We start from the raw sequence: 14,982 nt of genomic DNA, 5'->3' as shown, positions 1-14,982 counted from the left end.
ATGACTTTTTCAATACACTTTACTGTGACTTTTTTTGTTACTTTTTTATGATACTGTATATAATCTGACTTTTTTCCACATACTAAACTTTTACTCTTTATGACTTTTTCTGCAATATTTTTTGGCACCTTATTAATATGACCTTTTTCGATTTACTAAACTTTTTCTTCGACACTTTTGCGTACTATACTAAATTTTTTTTAACTTTTTCGACATACAATACTAGACTTTTTTCAACACTTTCTATTACTTTTTCAATATAGTATACAATTATTTCTTTACCAACTTTCTTTGGCATACTACACTATGACTTTTTATGACACACTATATTATGACTTTTTTTGACATACTATACTGTTACTTTCATGACTTTTTTGACTTTCTATAACATGATATACTATGACTTTTTTTTCAACATCCCAAACTATCATTTTTTTTCGATTGTTTTGACACACTATACCATAACTTTTCTTTGACTTTTTAGGCAAACTACAGTTTTTCCCCAACATTCTATGCTATGGCTTTAGTTTTTACTTTTTTCAACATACTATACTATGACTTTTTTCAATATACTTTTCTATGACTTTTTTGACTTTTTTGTTATACTCTATATATGACTTTTTAAACTTTTTTAGACATACAAACTTTTACTTTTTTATGACTTTTTTTCTATATACTATCCTATGACTTTTCTTAGACACTAAGAAAATACTATGACTTTTTTTTCACTTTTTTTGACATATTATACAATGACTTTTCTCGGCATACTATACTGTGGTTTCTTTTACTTTTTTCGACATATGAGTTTGTTTTTACTTTTCTTCAATTTTTTAAGCATTCAATACAGACTGTTCCGTTTTTTCAACATACTATACTCTTGACTTTTTTTGACATCCTACTCCATAATATCTTTTCAACTTTTTTCGACATTACTATACTCATAGTTCTCTACATAGTACACTTTTGACTTTTGACCCACCTACCATACCTAAATATGTTTTGACATTTCATATGACATACTATATAAGGGTTGTCTAGTATCAAAATGTATGTAAAGGGTCTTTTTTTTTTTTTAAAGGTATTACTTTTAACTTTATGATTCCTACATATACTATGCACTATACTACCCAACACTCAAAGTATTTAAAATAAACAACCCACAACAATTTGCACTTTTCTTATCCCTGTATCCTTTGCACTATGCTCCACATTTAAATATTTTTTATTGAACTCTTCATTGCACTCATGCCTCTATATTGTTTCTGTTTAGAGTATGTATGTATATATTGTGTATATATTGGTGTGTATATTTTTGTTCTGGTTGTTTTTGTATGTGTAAGCACAATGTGAGCAACGAAGCTCCAAAGAAAAATTCCTCATGTGTGTCCTCATATCTGGCAAATAAAACTGATTCTGATTAATACAAAAAACAGCCATTCATTGACTAAGATATTAAATGGAATACATTTACTTGAAACTGTTTTTTTTGTTTTTTGCTTGAGTAAAGGAGCTTAACACTTCTTCCAACATTGTATAATCAATGGTTAGTCAGAGAAAATATCACTTGTAGGTATAAGTGAATAAAAATGATCAGATTAACTGACAATGGAAATAATTATCAATTGCAGTCATAATTCATTAAAAAAAGCAAACTAGTAATAAGAAACTCAACAAAGCTACTGCAGTTTAAATGTTTATTGTCAGTGAATATCATATAATTAAAAAACAGTACAAGCAACAGTACCAACTACAGTAATGTAGTAAAACAGTGAAAACGTTGCTAAACGCTTGTTCCAACCCAGAACACATCACAATCCTCAAACAGCTTACACAGTAGCCATGTATGATCAATGTTTCACATTACATACACCATTCATCTGTACAGCTCTTTGAGTAAAGCTTCAAATGATGTTAACTACTCCATACTCTATTCAGAGAGTCTAGTCAAGTGCTCTGACTGTAGTTTGACTATGGAGTGCAGGAGTGGATGAGGTCAGTAGAAAATATACAGACAATTCTAACAAATTTAAGCTGTGTGTGAGGTCAAAACCAGGATGAAAGCATGTGATGATGATGACAGTCAGCAAACTCTAAAGTGCTCACAGAAATACTCAGTTAAACTTGTCAATATCAAGTTATTCTGAGTGTAAACGTGCTTCAATACTGACAGATCAGCTATGCATGCTTAAAATGAAAAGCTGGGTTGCATGTACTATATGTGCACTCACAATGTGTAAAAAAACAAGTTAAGCTTCAAATAAATAAAAATGTACAAACAGAATTGCTCAGTAATCCTCTGGACTCCGATTTAGATTAAACTCCCTGAAAGCAGGACGTATAATCGGATCCACTTAATTACTTTCCATAAAAGAATCAAATCAGATACTAAAGAAGTTAAACAGTGGTAATGAAAGCTTGAAACTTTGTAAAAGCAGAGATTTAGTGTTGTAAACTCACAGCTGCTATCACTGAAATGTGAGAAAACAGTCAACAACTCCTCTTAAGCCTTCACCACAAACTCTACTTTAGCCTCCATGAGGAGAGAGGTAAGGAGTACAGTTACTGCATAACCACATACTGAGTCTGTAGCTTAAAAAAAAAAACGTGTGCAGGGTGGAAATCAGGGGGTTTGTAGATAAAATATTTCATCTTGTGATTCTCCACAAACTGCACAGTAATTTGGGGCATTGCTAAACATTACATAATTGATTTAGGCACTGGGTTTATGAGAGATGATGTGATTAGCATCAACGTCTCCACAATTCATAATCATAATGCCTGATGTGACACTATTGGTCCATGTTAGGAATCCGGATGAAAACTTGCATGTTTAAGTTTAGGGTGTTGAATGAGAGTGACAGGTTCCATGTTGCTCAGAGACACAGCTCTTGTAGCTGACGGCATCATGGGTGACCAGCCGTTGCGCCGCCATCTCGTCTTGGTCGTTCCTGTAGGGCCAGGAGACGTAGGGAGGAGCTTCAGGGAGTGGAGAGCTTCACCCTGAGGAATCAGCCAATAGATAGCCAGGTGATGTTCCACTGGGACACACCCTCTCACGCATTGATCTTCTTCAGGACAGAGGGGGTGGAGTCTGTGAAGGTCCTGAGAGTGACAAGCAATAATGGTTGCATCTTTCTGAAGATTTGATCAGCTCATTGAAAGCGTTGCAGATTTTTATCTTCACCTCATGGGGTGGAGCGGCCAGCTGGATTGCACCGGTGTCTGTGCTGCAGAGCTTGGGCTCATCAGCATGGCACTGTAGATGTTGGCTGCAACTACCAGGATGCAGAGGAGGATGGGCCCGATGATGGCGCCCTCCAGACCCAGATAGTACGCTCCACCTGCCACCGCCAGACCTGTCAGATATGGGTGTCCACCCCTGAGACACAAGACAAAAAAAACAGATCAACACAAATAAATACCTAGAAAATGTATGAAATAAAGAAATAGAAATGCATACTGGATTTTTGTTTTAACTATTTGACCGGATATTTACGTAATGTAAATCATGGTGTATTTTACATGACTCACACAGCAAGCATTCAAGACTTCAATCAGCTTAAAAAAATTATCATTTTTTTCTTTCTTTTTTAACAATTTAATAATGTAAAACCCAGGTTGTGAATGCAAAGTATGCTTTTGAAAACACTTAATAATGTAAATTATATGTAACTGAAATTTACAGGGCAATTTTACAATATTTGTCTGTAGTCTGTTTCCCCTTACCTTAAGCCTAATCCCAACTAGTCATTTTTGTAACACCTAATCATTACCTAACATTAAACTAAGTTAAGTCAAACAATTAAGGGCGACGCTACAGGACACACTATTCAAAAGGGGAATAGACACATGGCCAGACTGCCAATAACAGCTGAGATGGTGCAATATTTGGCCCGCTGTCTGGTGTTTTCATTTGGTTGATCTCAATCAGCTTTGTCCAAGGCAAATAGACACACTGTTTATAGCTAAAAATAATGGTTTCCTTTTAAAGCCATATATGTGTACCAACCAGGCAGTTGGTTTAATGAAATGTGTTGACACATGGTCAAATGTGTCAACGCTACAAGGGGAAGCTCTAATAACACAAGCTGGTGTCACACATTCATACCCTGATATGTCAGAGTAGATGGCTGTATCTACAAAATATGTTGGAAGCAGATGGCAGATCAGCAGGAGCAAGGCCTTGGCGCCTTCACCCTGCACCAACCACAGGTCGCACACCGCCGGCACCACTGCCCAGTAGGTCCCCAGGAAAGGCACGGCACCCAGGATGGCAGCCAGAGCTTCAGGCCAAGAGAGAGGGATCCAAAGAGTGAGAAAACACCAACTGTGGATTGGCAGGTGCAGTTATAGTGACGCCACGATCTGCTATGAACGCGCTGACTCACCAGAAGGAATGAAGACTATGTTGATGCCAAAGATGGTGTGAGTGAGCCAAGTGTAGAGGCCATAGAAGCCAGCCATTTTCAGAGAGGCGTCAAACACTCCTCTTTAAAACAAACAACCACACAAAGTCAAAAATATCACTGTCAGATAAATGTTAAGATTGTTTAAATAATTGTTAGTGTGTGTGTGTGTGTGTGTGTGTGTACCTGATAGCCTCTTCTACAGACTGGCCTATGATATTTGAGGAGGCTCCAGGCTGGGAGAGGGGGGTCAAGCTGATCACCCATTTGACAGGTTTGTAGTATTCACCACTGGAGCTCAGGAGGTAGAAGAGAGTGGTCAGGAAAATCACCTGAAACAGCACAATTATGGGCAAATATGCAAATTTTACAGAGTCCCCTTGTACATGTCAATCCTCTACTAAGCCTGTCACACTAAGAATAGTCATGACCTTCAGACATATCAAGCATCAAGATCTGTTGCAAATGCTTCCATAAAGGCCAGTCTGGCTTTTAGAGGGCTTTTCTAATTTCTAGATCTCCAAGTGAGAATTAAGGGATAAATAAAATGATTGGTTGCACTATCCAGACCAAGAAGAATATTCTTTTTTTAAACAAATGCATATGAATGTCAGTAATGGCAACAATTAGAGGTCCCCCACCAACCACAAACAAGGTTTGCTAAATGTTGGTAGACTGGGCAAACTGGGACAACAATGGAAATATTATCATTCAATCACTGATAAAGGCTGATATGTCCATTACAAAAGAATAAATATGCAGCAAATGTGAACTTCAAAAGACCATTTCTTTTCTAAGTGCAAAGCAGTTTCCCCTCAGTTTTTATGCAGGTTTTAACACAAATAATTAACCTCGTAAATAAATATCAATAACCCCCCCATGTAATTTTGTGATTCAGTGTTCATACCAGACTCAGAGCAAAGTTGAGCAGAGCCGTGCCGCTGTGGAACAAGACGGTGAGGAGAGTGGTCGTGGTGGAAATGAGGAGGCCGACATTTCTACTCATTACCACCCATAGAGACTCCAGGATCTACAAAACCCATAGGCAACAGTAAACATGTCATCCGCAGGAAATTTGTACAACCCTTTGAGGCACAGTTATAAATATGTCAATGATTTATAACCTCCAGTAGTCGTAACGCCCATTGTAGACAAATCAGGGCAGGGTCAATTTGCAACACGTTTGACTGATTTAAAGAAATATAATTTTTGACAACAAGGACAAACAAAGGATGTAACACCCACTAGGCTTTAGTCAAACGTTATTCAACCAAGAATTTTGCAAATGATGGACTGACAGATCTATGAAAGCAAAATATACGCAAGTCATCTAAATCCTACAGAAGACTGTGTTAAACTTACAGACAGCAGAGTCTCAATATTTTCTTGCAGAAAGGAGGCGACATCCTTCCAGTCCAGGATGTCGCCTAGCCAGCTGTTCCCTCTCTGAACGACCATCTTCTGACCGCGGTGGCGTCCAGGGTGGGTCATGTTCTGGAAAATAAATGGAATATTTTGTGTATGATATTTTTAGAGGACAAATCTGTCCCCCAATATCAAGAAGTGAAATGAACTGGCCTGACCTTCACAAACCAGGAGTGGTATAGTCTGTCCCAGAGCTCCAAAACCTGTTTCTCAATCACAGCTGTGTTGTTCACCTTGTCTCCTAACATCTTTTGGAGCTGCACAAAAGAAGAAAGATTCAATGCACAACAACGTACAAAAGTCTTCGGTATTTGCTTCCATATTTTTGAGTCAGAGATATCGGTGGAAAACATTTAGGCAATTATTATTCTTACCTTTTGTGTTATCCATTCTCTACCATGTTGATAAACATTATTAGCAGCTGAATTCAAAGCCTTCTGCACCACACGTGCCTCTGGAAGCAAACTAGAGGAGGACAATGAGAGAATAAAAAATTATGAGAAATTATTAATTCAAAACAGGAAAAAAAAGATAGAAATAAGAAAGAGAGTCAACTGCCATACTTGGCCCATTCTGGATGGTTAGACACAGTCTCGTTGATGAGGTTACTGGTTACGTCGATGATGTGAACACTTTCATGGTGAACCTAGAAAGATAAAAATGCCTTTGACATCCGAGAGGATGTTGGTGATTTGAAATGCAGTGAAGTAATTCAACAAGGAACAAAAACCATAGCGGTGAGCAACAGAGCCATGAGCAGGGTCCCTGTGACCAGGAGGAAGATGATGAAGATGCTGATGATTTTATCCAGAGATCGCTCCAACCACACAACCATCTACAAAAAAATAGAAGAAAAGTGGGGGACACAGGGGAGGTGACAGAATAGATACAAAGTCAGTAAAATTCTGAAGAGGTTGAAAACATACAGTTATAAGACACATAGAGAAACCTGTGTCCTTCCTATGTGAAGAAGCCATTTTGGATCTGAAAGCTGCCCCCTTGGGCCCTGAGAAAAGCAAGGTAGTTGACTGAGTGAGCCAGGGTATCTGTGCACGTGCATGCACACATCCTTGTAGTTTAACATGGAAACATGCAAGTGTCAAACTCAGGTTGTGTTATCTTTTGAGTACATGACTTTACTGTCAGTATCTTTTATTTGAAAATTGTTACAAGCCCAGCCATCAGTCTTTCAAAGTTCCTTTCGTCAAAATGTGGTGTAATTCTTAACTCAGGTTTCTCAATGCTCCAAAACCAACAGCCAGCTTATCTCCATGTATATGTGTGTGTTAATGCCACACAAGTCATGTGTTAAAATCAAGTTACTGGAATGGATGGCTAGTTACTGTTAGTGGACACCTCTCTCTCATAAGGCTATGTCCTAATGTTTGTCATTAAATAGATGGTGAAATGACATGGCAGTAAAGGTCCAACTACATTTCAGCTACTCTATGCAATACAATCCTAAAGACCAAAATAAACGGTTTAGTATTTTAGGTGAATTTTGAACTTTTTTCTTACTGTCCATAAGAATGAAGCTTTACTTTACATAAGATAGTTGGCAGGCTGAATGATGTGGATTAAATCCAGAACAACAAAAAAATGGAAACACCACATCAGCAAGGATTTATTCTGGATTTTAAAATCAGGCAATTAAACTGATTAATTAGTACAGTATGTGGATCACCAATTAGAAAAAAAAATGGCAACACAAGACCACTAATGACACTTTAGTAAGGTCACACAGTCAGTCCTGTTTTTACAAACAATACATTTATTAATGCAGAAACGGACCTTAAAAAATAAAAACATATCCAACATTACAAACAATGTATTCAGAAATCTCAACACTGACTCCTCTGTGAAATTGTTAGGACATTATATGTTTCATGAATTGGCATTTGTGTTTCCAAAGCTAACAACAAAACAACAAAAATCCTAGTGTCAGGGCACAACCGGTAGACAAAAAAGCTTAGTGCAGTCTAATAATTCACGTTCGCCATGTTTCCTGCATCTAAATCAGTTTATTTTAACTGAGAAACCCAGTGGACACCTGGCTGTTACTGTAACAGCTTCTATCTTGTAAAAGTCAACAGGTCTCAAACCTACAAGAAATGCATTGCGTTAACACTTTTGTTATGCTATTAGGGTTTCTTATATCACCATTCAACACGGGTTTCATGTCAAAAACCTGCCATGAACATGCCAGGATTCAAGATCTAAACTTAATTGAACTTTTAAAGAATAGTAATGGTATTTTTTCTATACTCTCCTATTGTCAAAACATTTTAATGAAAAGACCAAAATAAACAACATTTTAGTTCATCTCTCAATACATAGCACACAGGCAACACTTATTTAAGGTTGGTTTAGTTCTATTTATGGGATTTGTGGTTTCATTCCTAAAACACGTCCTTTGTTCCTACAAACTGGAACATCTAATATGCATACTACAATATACAATTAAGGCCTCATCAAGTAGCACCATAAAGAGTAAAACTCTTCTAAAAAAGGGTCAAATTTGGCCCAAGTTGGGTTTTTTTAGTGCTTAATGTTGACAAACTAAGGTGTTTCCATTGATTTGTTCATCCCTAGCCCCATTCCCACCCATAAAGCTCCTGAAGCGTAAAACACATCTCTCCTAGGCTTCCATGACAGTGTTTCTCCTACACTTCTATAAAAACATAGTTAACATCAGGCTTATTGGCCAACATTTATTCAGAAACACTGCCCTCTCCTCCCACTCAGCTCTGCTGTCTACATCAGCCATCTCTCCATGCAGCTCATACACTCTCAAGCCAAACCTGCCAGTTAGATCACAGCAGGAAAGGTACGGACGAGGCAGAGGGACCAATGAGTTCCGTCTCCCCGACCTTAGCTTTCTATAATAATAAAAGCAGGAAGCAGAAAAGCAGCGATGGACATGTAGAAAGGATGCCAGGGTAATGACAATGGATGGGTAAAGCGCCAGTCCAGCGTGACCTAACGCCTTCTCTCTCTCACACTCACACTCACACTCTCTCACACACACACACACACACACACACACACACACACACACACACACACACGTTATTATGTTTCTTCTATCGCTTTCTCTCATGCACACTTTTTCTGTCAGTCTCTCTTTCTCTCAGCATTCGGCTCCTCCAAATCATTACCTGCTTGTTAAGCCAATGCCAGAGCTTGGGGAGGAGACAAAGAGACATTGGGAAGATTATTTTTGGAAAGATCCTGTGCAGCAGTCATCACATGTACCCGTGTGACAAGAACACATCCTCTTTGGGTACAGGCAGTGAGGGATCAGGAAGTGTAGCAGGCAGGATTTAACTACAGAATGTGGACTAGGTATACACTGGGATGCAAATCATTGTGATTGTAAACACACATTACTACTACATCCCTAAAAACCTCAGGAGAAAGACATCTTTAAGTGTAAAAACTGTCAGTTGTTGCCTTATAAAATTGTTCTGGCAAACAATTGCCTACTTATACATCCATTAAACACGGATCAACATGATAATTTTTGGAATCTTGTTTGTGTTCAAAGTCTAATATTGTTACTCTCTTGAGCTTGTTTTTGGAAACATCGTAATCTCGATCTGCTAAATGATCCACTATGTTTACCAGCTAGTAGCTCACTGTTTCTGTCTACCATTTAGTTCTGAGCAGGTAGTGTACAATTGGTTAATCAGGACTTTTTGGGGAAAAAAGCTGCCTGCTGTGTCTCAGCATAAGTGTCTCATAGACCTTATAAAACTAGCTCAAGTAGAACTGAGAGGAATTGCAGAGTCCAGTGATAATTCGGACATTGATGAATATAACACATAAACACATAAAACACATACCGGTGTAACAGATAATGTTTAAGAGCCAGGGTGAAAATGTGTGAAATCAAAGAAAGAGGAATAAGGAAAACGCCTACACCTGTGGGACCTGGAGATTGTTTGGAGACGTTACCTTGGTGTCGACACGCAGCAGGAACTGAGCCAAGCCTTTGATTGGTCCAGGCAGCAGGGCTTCCTCTCGCTCCCGTCCATGCTTCTCCAGCACCGCCCACCATGAGATGAGAGTCCGCTCTGCAAAGCCCTTCAGGCCAAAGTGGACCACCAGTTTCTTCAGCACCCACACTAAAGTATAAAGGCAACATTAGTCTGAGTACAGTAGATCTGAGACGACGCATCTGAAAGGGAGTGTGCATGTGTGTGTTACCAGCCACAGGAATAGGCAGCAGTTGTAGGATCCAGAGGTTGAGCCAGACTTGAACCAGTACAATGGCCCACACCAGTAGGATAAAGTAGATATCACTGGCTCTATGGGAGCTTTTCTCTCTCTGGAAGAGGCCGCCTGGTAATGAACGAGAGCCCTGAGGGAGCCCAGGAGTGGAGGGTAGGGGGCCCACAGACTGCACACCAGCTTGGAGGATATGAGGAAGAAGGTGCAGAGAAAGCACAGAAAAGGAAATGAAAGATAGAACAAAGTGGTGCAGATGGACACGTGGTTTGTTGTACAAGTGCAATCCACAAATGGAGAAGCCAAATGAGAAGTGTCTTATACTTATGTTCATTTTCAGGTTCGTAATTGTATTTTGAGGTTGTACCAGAATAGGTTTACATGGTTTCATTTTTTAAAAAACACCATATTTTTGTTGTACTGCACATCGCTGCAGATCCTGTTTTCAACCTCTGTGTATGGGTCTCTGTTTTAGCTACAGAGTAAGACATCTCCCTCCTATACTATCTTTGTTGGGAGTCGCACATGCGCAATAGCTAGGTAAGATCTTATCACTCTTTTTCCAACTTTGGTCAGTACAAGGCAGGATTAGCTGGGAGACTTCTTCTAAACGAGGGCGCACTTGTGGTATACCTGCCGAACAGGGACGTGTAAGTAGCTCTTTTGTGGATTATGGTGAACCACTGTTGGTTGTAGCATATTTTGGCATTGACAATGAGCTAGCATGCTACGGTTAGCCACCTCGTCCCGGCTAGTCACGTAGAAAGCCGTGCAGATTTTGAACAGCTCGGGGGAATCAAGTTTTCAAGTTTCTATGCATGTTGAAGCACCAGAGACACAAAATAACACCCCAAAGGTGATTTTTTTCATAATATGGGCACTTTAATATACTGAATAAAACAACACAGATTTGAAAGTGAGCTCTTTTACCTGTGGTAGAGTTTTATTAGGCCCAGTTTTCATCTGAAGGTTGCTACAGGATATTGCCATGTAAATAGTGTTAGCAGCAAATGATAACACTGCCCCGACAGCTCTCCTGGGGAGATGACGAAAGACAGAAAATACATTTACACGGCAGAGCAAAAAGCTGTGTTTGTATGTTCCCCACATGGTCTAATTGTCCAAACTGTCCACTAATTAAGGCACAAACTGCCCACCTCAAGTAGCTTATGGTTTAGGTAAAGATATTGTATAACTTGATCTAAGTACTGGCTGAGCTTGAGGACCAGAGAAGACAAATTATTTAATGTTACATAGCTGGTCAACAAGATTCTTTCTTAAGGCAGTTCATCAAAGTTAATTATAAGCTTATTGACCCCCTTGACTTTAAAAGCAAAAGTTTGACATTTTGGAAACTTGTTTGCTTTAAGCTGAAAGTTAGATCAAAAGATTGATCCCCCTCTCATGACTGTACTGTAAATATGAAGCTACAGCCAGCAGCCAGTTAGCTTAGCATGAAGACTGTAAACAGGGGAAACAGCTTGTCTAGCTATGTCCAAAGGTATGAAATTTACCTGCTGTACCAGCAGCACCAGTTTAGAAAATGGTTGTTTGATGCATAATTTACCAGTACTCTTTTATACCATATTTACATTATTAATGCCAGTTGACGAGGAGCAGAGGCTTCTTACTGTGGTAAATGTGAATGTGTGTGTGTCCATAAATCTTCACCTCTGCCAGGGGTAGGTGGTTTCTCCTGGGAGCCCACAATGACGAGTGTAACCACAACCACAAATATGGGAACTCTCCATGAGCCGGTCAAAGACACTAACAACAGAAACAGAAATCAGGCTGGTAACGACAGATTTTCTCGCTATTTTGGAGAAACATGTTGCTGCATGTTATTATATACTGGTATTTCTAGGCAAAATGTTGACCTTGGATGCATTAGAGCTGAAACATATGCATATATGTTTTAAAATAAACTTTTTAAAAAGAATGAGGACGTAATAATTACTGCTACTATTGATAATTTTAGCCAATCCTATGGTAACAATTTTATTAAAAGGCACATGCCAAACAGAAAACATTTCTCAGATTTGCCTACAGTCATGTGAGAAGCCTACTTGGTCTCCTCTTGAGCAGAACTTCTTCTTAATAGCTCTTAGTCACTTTTAACATTTCACGCCAGAAGGTCAACACCTACGGCACGCCTTAAGGGTGCTAAAAATACTGGAGACTTGCTCCTCTTACTTCGTAACTCTGCATGGGTTCTGTCTGATACTAAAAAACAACTTCACTCCCTTGACTTTGGCAAAACACAGCATTTAGATTTATTTTCTGAAGGCAAAACTTTAAGAAACCTTTCAAGGGGTAAGAGGGAGTTTGAATACAAGTATGGAATGACAACAAACAGTGTGAACAGACTCTGCGGGCTTTCCCTCCTTCCCACACTCACCAATGTAGAAGAGCAGGATGGCCCAGACAGGAAGAGCCAGGCCCTCAGGTAGTGCTCAGTGTGGGGACCCCACTTGAAACAAACCGCCAACAAGTAGCCAACCACCACAGTGCACACCTGACAGGAAAGTGGCAAATAATAAAAATTGAGGATATGTTACGGGGTACCATCACATAATTGACGTTCAAGGGAATTTACCTAGTGTGGGATCAACAAAGTCTATCTTATCGTATCTATCTCATCTATAAATGTAAATGTTGTACATTGTGCTCAGTCGATGCTTTTTCCACATATACCTACCATCTCATATTTCCCTAATCTTTTTCTCAAGCTGTTCCACATTTCAAAAACATTTGAAGACCTTGAAGTTATCAGACTACTTTCTGGATTCCCCAGACTTCTGTTAACCAGCAGACAATAATCTGCTGTTTGGCAGGAAAAGCATGAAATATGATGCTCCAGTCTGTAATCAGGAAGGTCTTAGCTGGTTCCACTCCACACAAAGACATCTTTTGTTGTAATTGAACATAGTGTGTGGTGGTCCGTCCTATTTTTGGACAAGGGCCCTTTGTCAGTCTACCTCTGCACTAGAGAAAGGACAGGCTGTCTGATGAGGAACATTTAATACAATTAGTATCTAGTCAAAGCGGAGCTGGGCACAAGCCCCTGCAGCTGTTTTGGAATAATAAGGTTGATTGATCAGACACTGAAAACTGCAGGAAATTTGATTAGCTAAGATGCAAGTTTAGGTATGTGTTCCAAGAAAATAGGTTAACGCAAATAGGACGCATTCAAGGAAATGCAATTCAAACTATTTGCGGTGATTTGACATTCTGCAATGCTTTTATTTCAACCTGATTGATGATACTGATTATATTTTATGTGGTTATGTTGGGATAATGTCATGTTGTGTCATCCTTTAACACTGTAACTTATACACATTAATGAATGTGAGTTCATTTGAATCAAACTAGGGAAAATGAGTACTCCACACATTATTTTCTCAATTAATCAAGGAATCATTTGGTCTGGACACTGAAGAACCTCCCACTGAACCACTCTGTAAACTATGTCCTGTCATGTGTTGTTGTCCATCAGCGTTGGGGTGTTTTGTGTTTTTATATGAATCCTGGCTGTAATCCAATTTCCATGTAAGGTACAATAAAGATAATTTCAACTATGGAGCTGGAACCAGTGAACTTTTAAATTTTCACTTGAAAATTTAAAATCTAAATGACAAACGGAGCATCAAAGTTTATTTTTTAAAGTCTATCAACTAATCAAAGTAGTTGTTTTAGCTCTTTGTTTAACTTCTTGTTTTATATTTCTGAATAATACAGATTCCATTGGACTACATCTAATGAACTGTGTGAATTTCAGAGTCGTTTAGGTTGATTTTGCATACATGTTGCTGGCAGTAAAATAATTAATATTGAAAAGGTATTCCTAATAATATTGTGGATTTAGATTTCAAACATATAGCCCAGCTTCACTGAGCTGTTTGCAGCAAGTTTGGGGAGGATTCCAGGACAGCTAACCTCCCCCCAGTAGCATCCACAGAGGGTCTTTAGTCATTATTACGGGAGGAGAGACAGTTACCACTGTCCATTAACTCACCCACACAGTGTGGAAATATCCAGCGCGGCCCCGATGATCCAACAGATGTGCCCGAGGATCACCTGCATGCCAATGACGCGCCAGAAAAGGTAGAGGAATAGACAAGCGGCGCCCCTCCCGATCACCAGCAGCACTGTGAGCCTCTCCAGCACCAGCCTGCCCATCGTCTCTACCCCGTAGTTCACACACCACACAGGGATAAGCAGGTCCCCACCACGATGGGCGTCCCGGTTTCCTGCAGGCGCTTAGCCACGAGCGGCCGAGCCGAGCTAGGGAGTACTTGAAGGGGTGGAGGAAGGTCCCCGCAGAGCACTGCCCAAACGCGGGCGGAGGAAGGCCTCCAGGATGAAGTACACCAGACAGTAGCTCCGCAGCATATAGCCACAAAGATCATGGCCCCAGTGTTGTAGAAGGCCTTTTGATGTTTTTATCAACTTCAGAGGACGGCTGGGTTAGCAGCTGGCTCATCATCCCGACAGCCGGCTGAACGCTCTCGGAGAAAAAGAACGGAGTGAGCCGCCCAGTGAAAGGGCTCTCCTGGGAGAGACGGAGTGAGGCTCCGGCGCCGAGTCCTCTCGTCTGCCATGTTCCCCGATTACGTCTCGGTCGGTCCACCCGGGGGATCCACAGCGTGAGGGAGGAAAACATGTGACGTAGCACTAACAAAATGCCCAAGGGCACCATGGGCAATGAAGTGAAAACGAGAAAAAAAAATGTTTCCGGTATTTTTTATTTATTTAATATAATTCTCAGTTTTCTTTCATTTGTTGTTGAATTTTTATTACTTTATCATTATTTATAATATTAAGAATAATGATAAACACTTGATCTACATAAACAAATAAGGTCTTGTTCTTTAAGGTGTGGTGCTGCATAAATTATTGCAAGTCCATTATTTTAAAACTA

General features: G+C 39.6%; 1 pseudogene; it reads right to left on the bottom strand.

Annotated features, from left to right (window-relative positions):
* Nucleotides 1–1,680: 1,680 nt before the first annotated feature.
* Nucleotides 1,681–14,735, bottom strand: LOC116679122 (transmembrane protein 245-like; annotated as a pseudogene).
* Between the last annotated feature and the right edge of the window lie 247 nt (nt 14,736–14,982).

Source organism: Etheostoma spectabile, unplaced genomic scaffold, assembly GCF_008692095.1.
Source record: "Etheostoma spectabile isolate EspeVRDwgs_2016 unplaced genomic scaffold, UIUC_Espe_1.0 scaffold00009454, whole genome shotgun sequence".
NCBI classification, from domain to species: Eukaryota; Metazoa; Chordata; class Actinopteri; order Perciformes; family Percidae; genus Etheostoma; species Etheostoma spectabile.
This window is presented reverse-complemented; position numbering and strand designations above follow the sequence as displayed.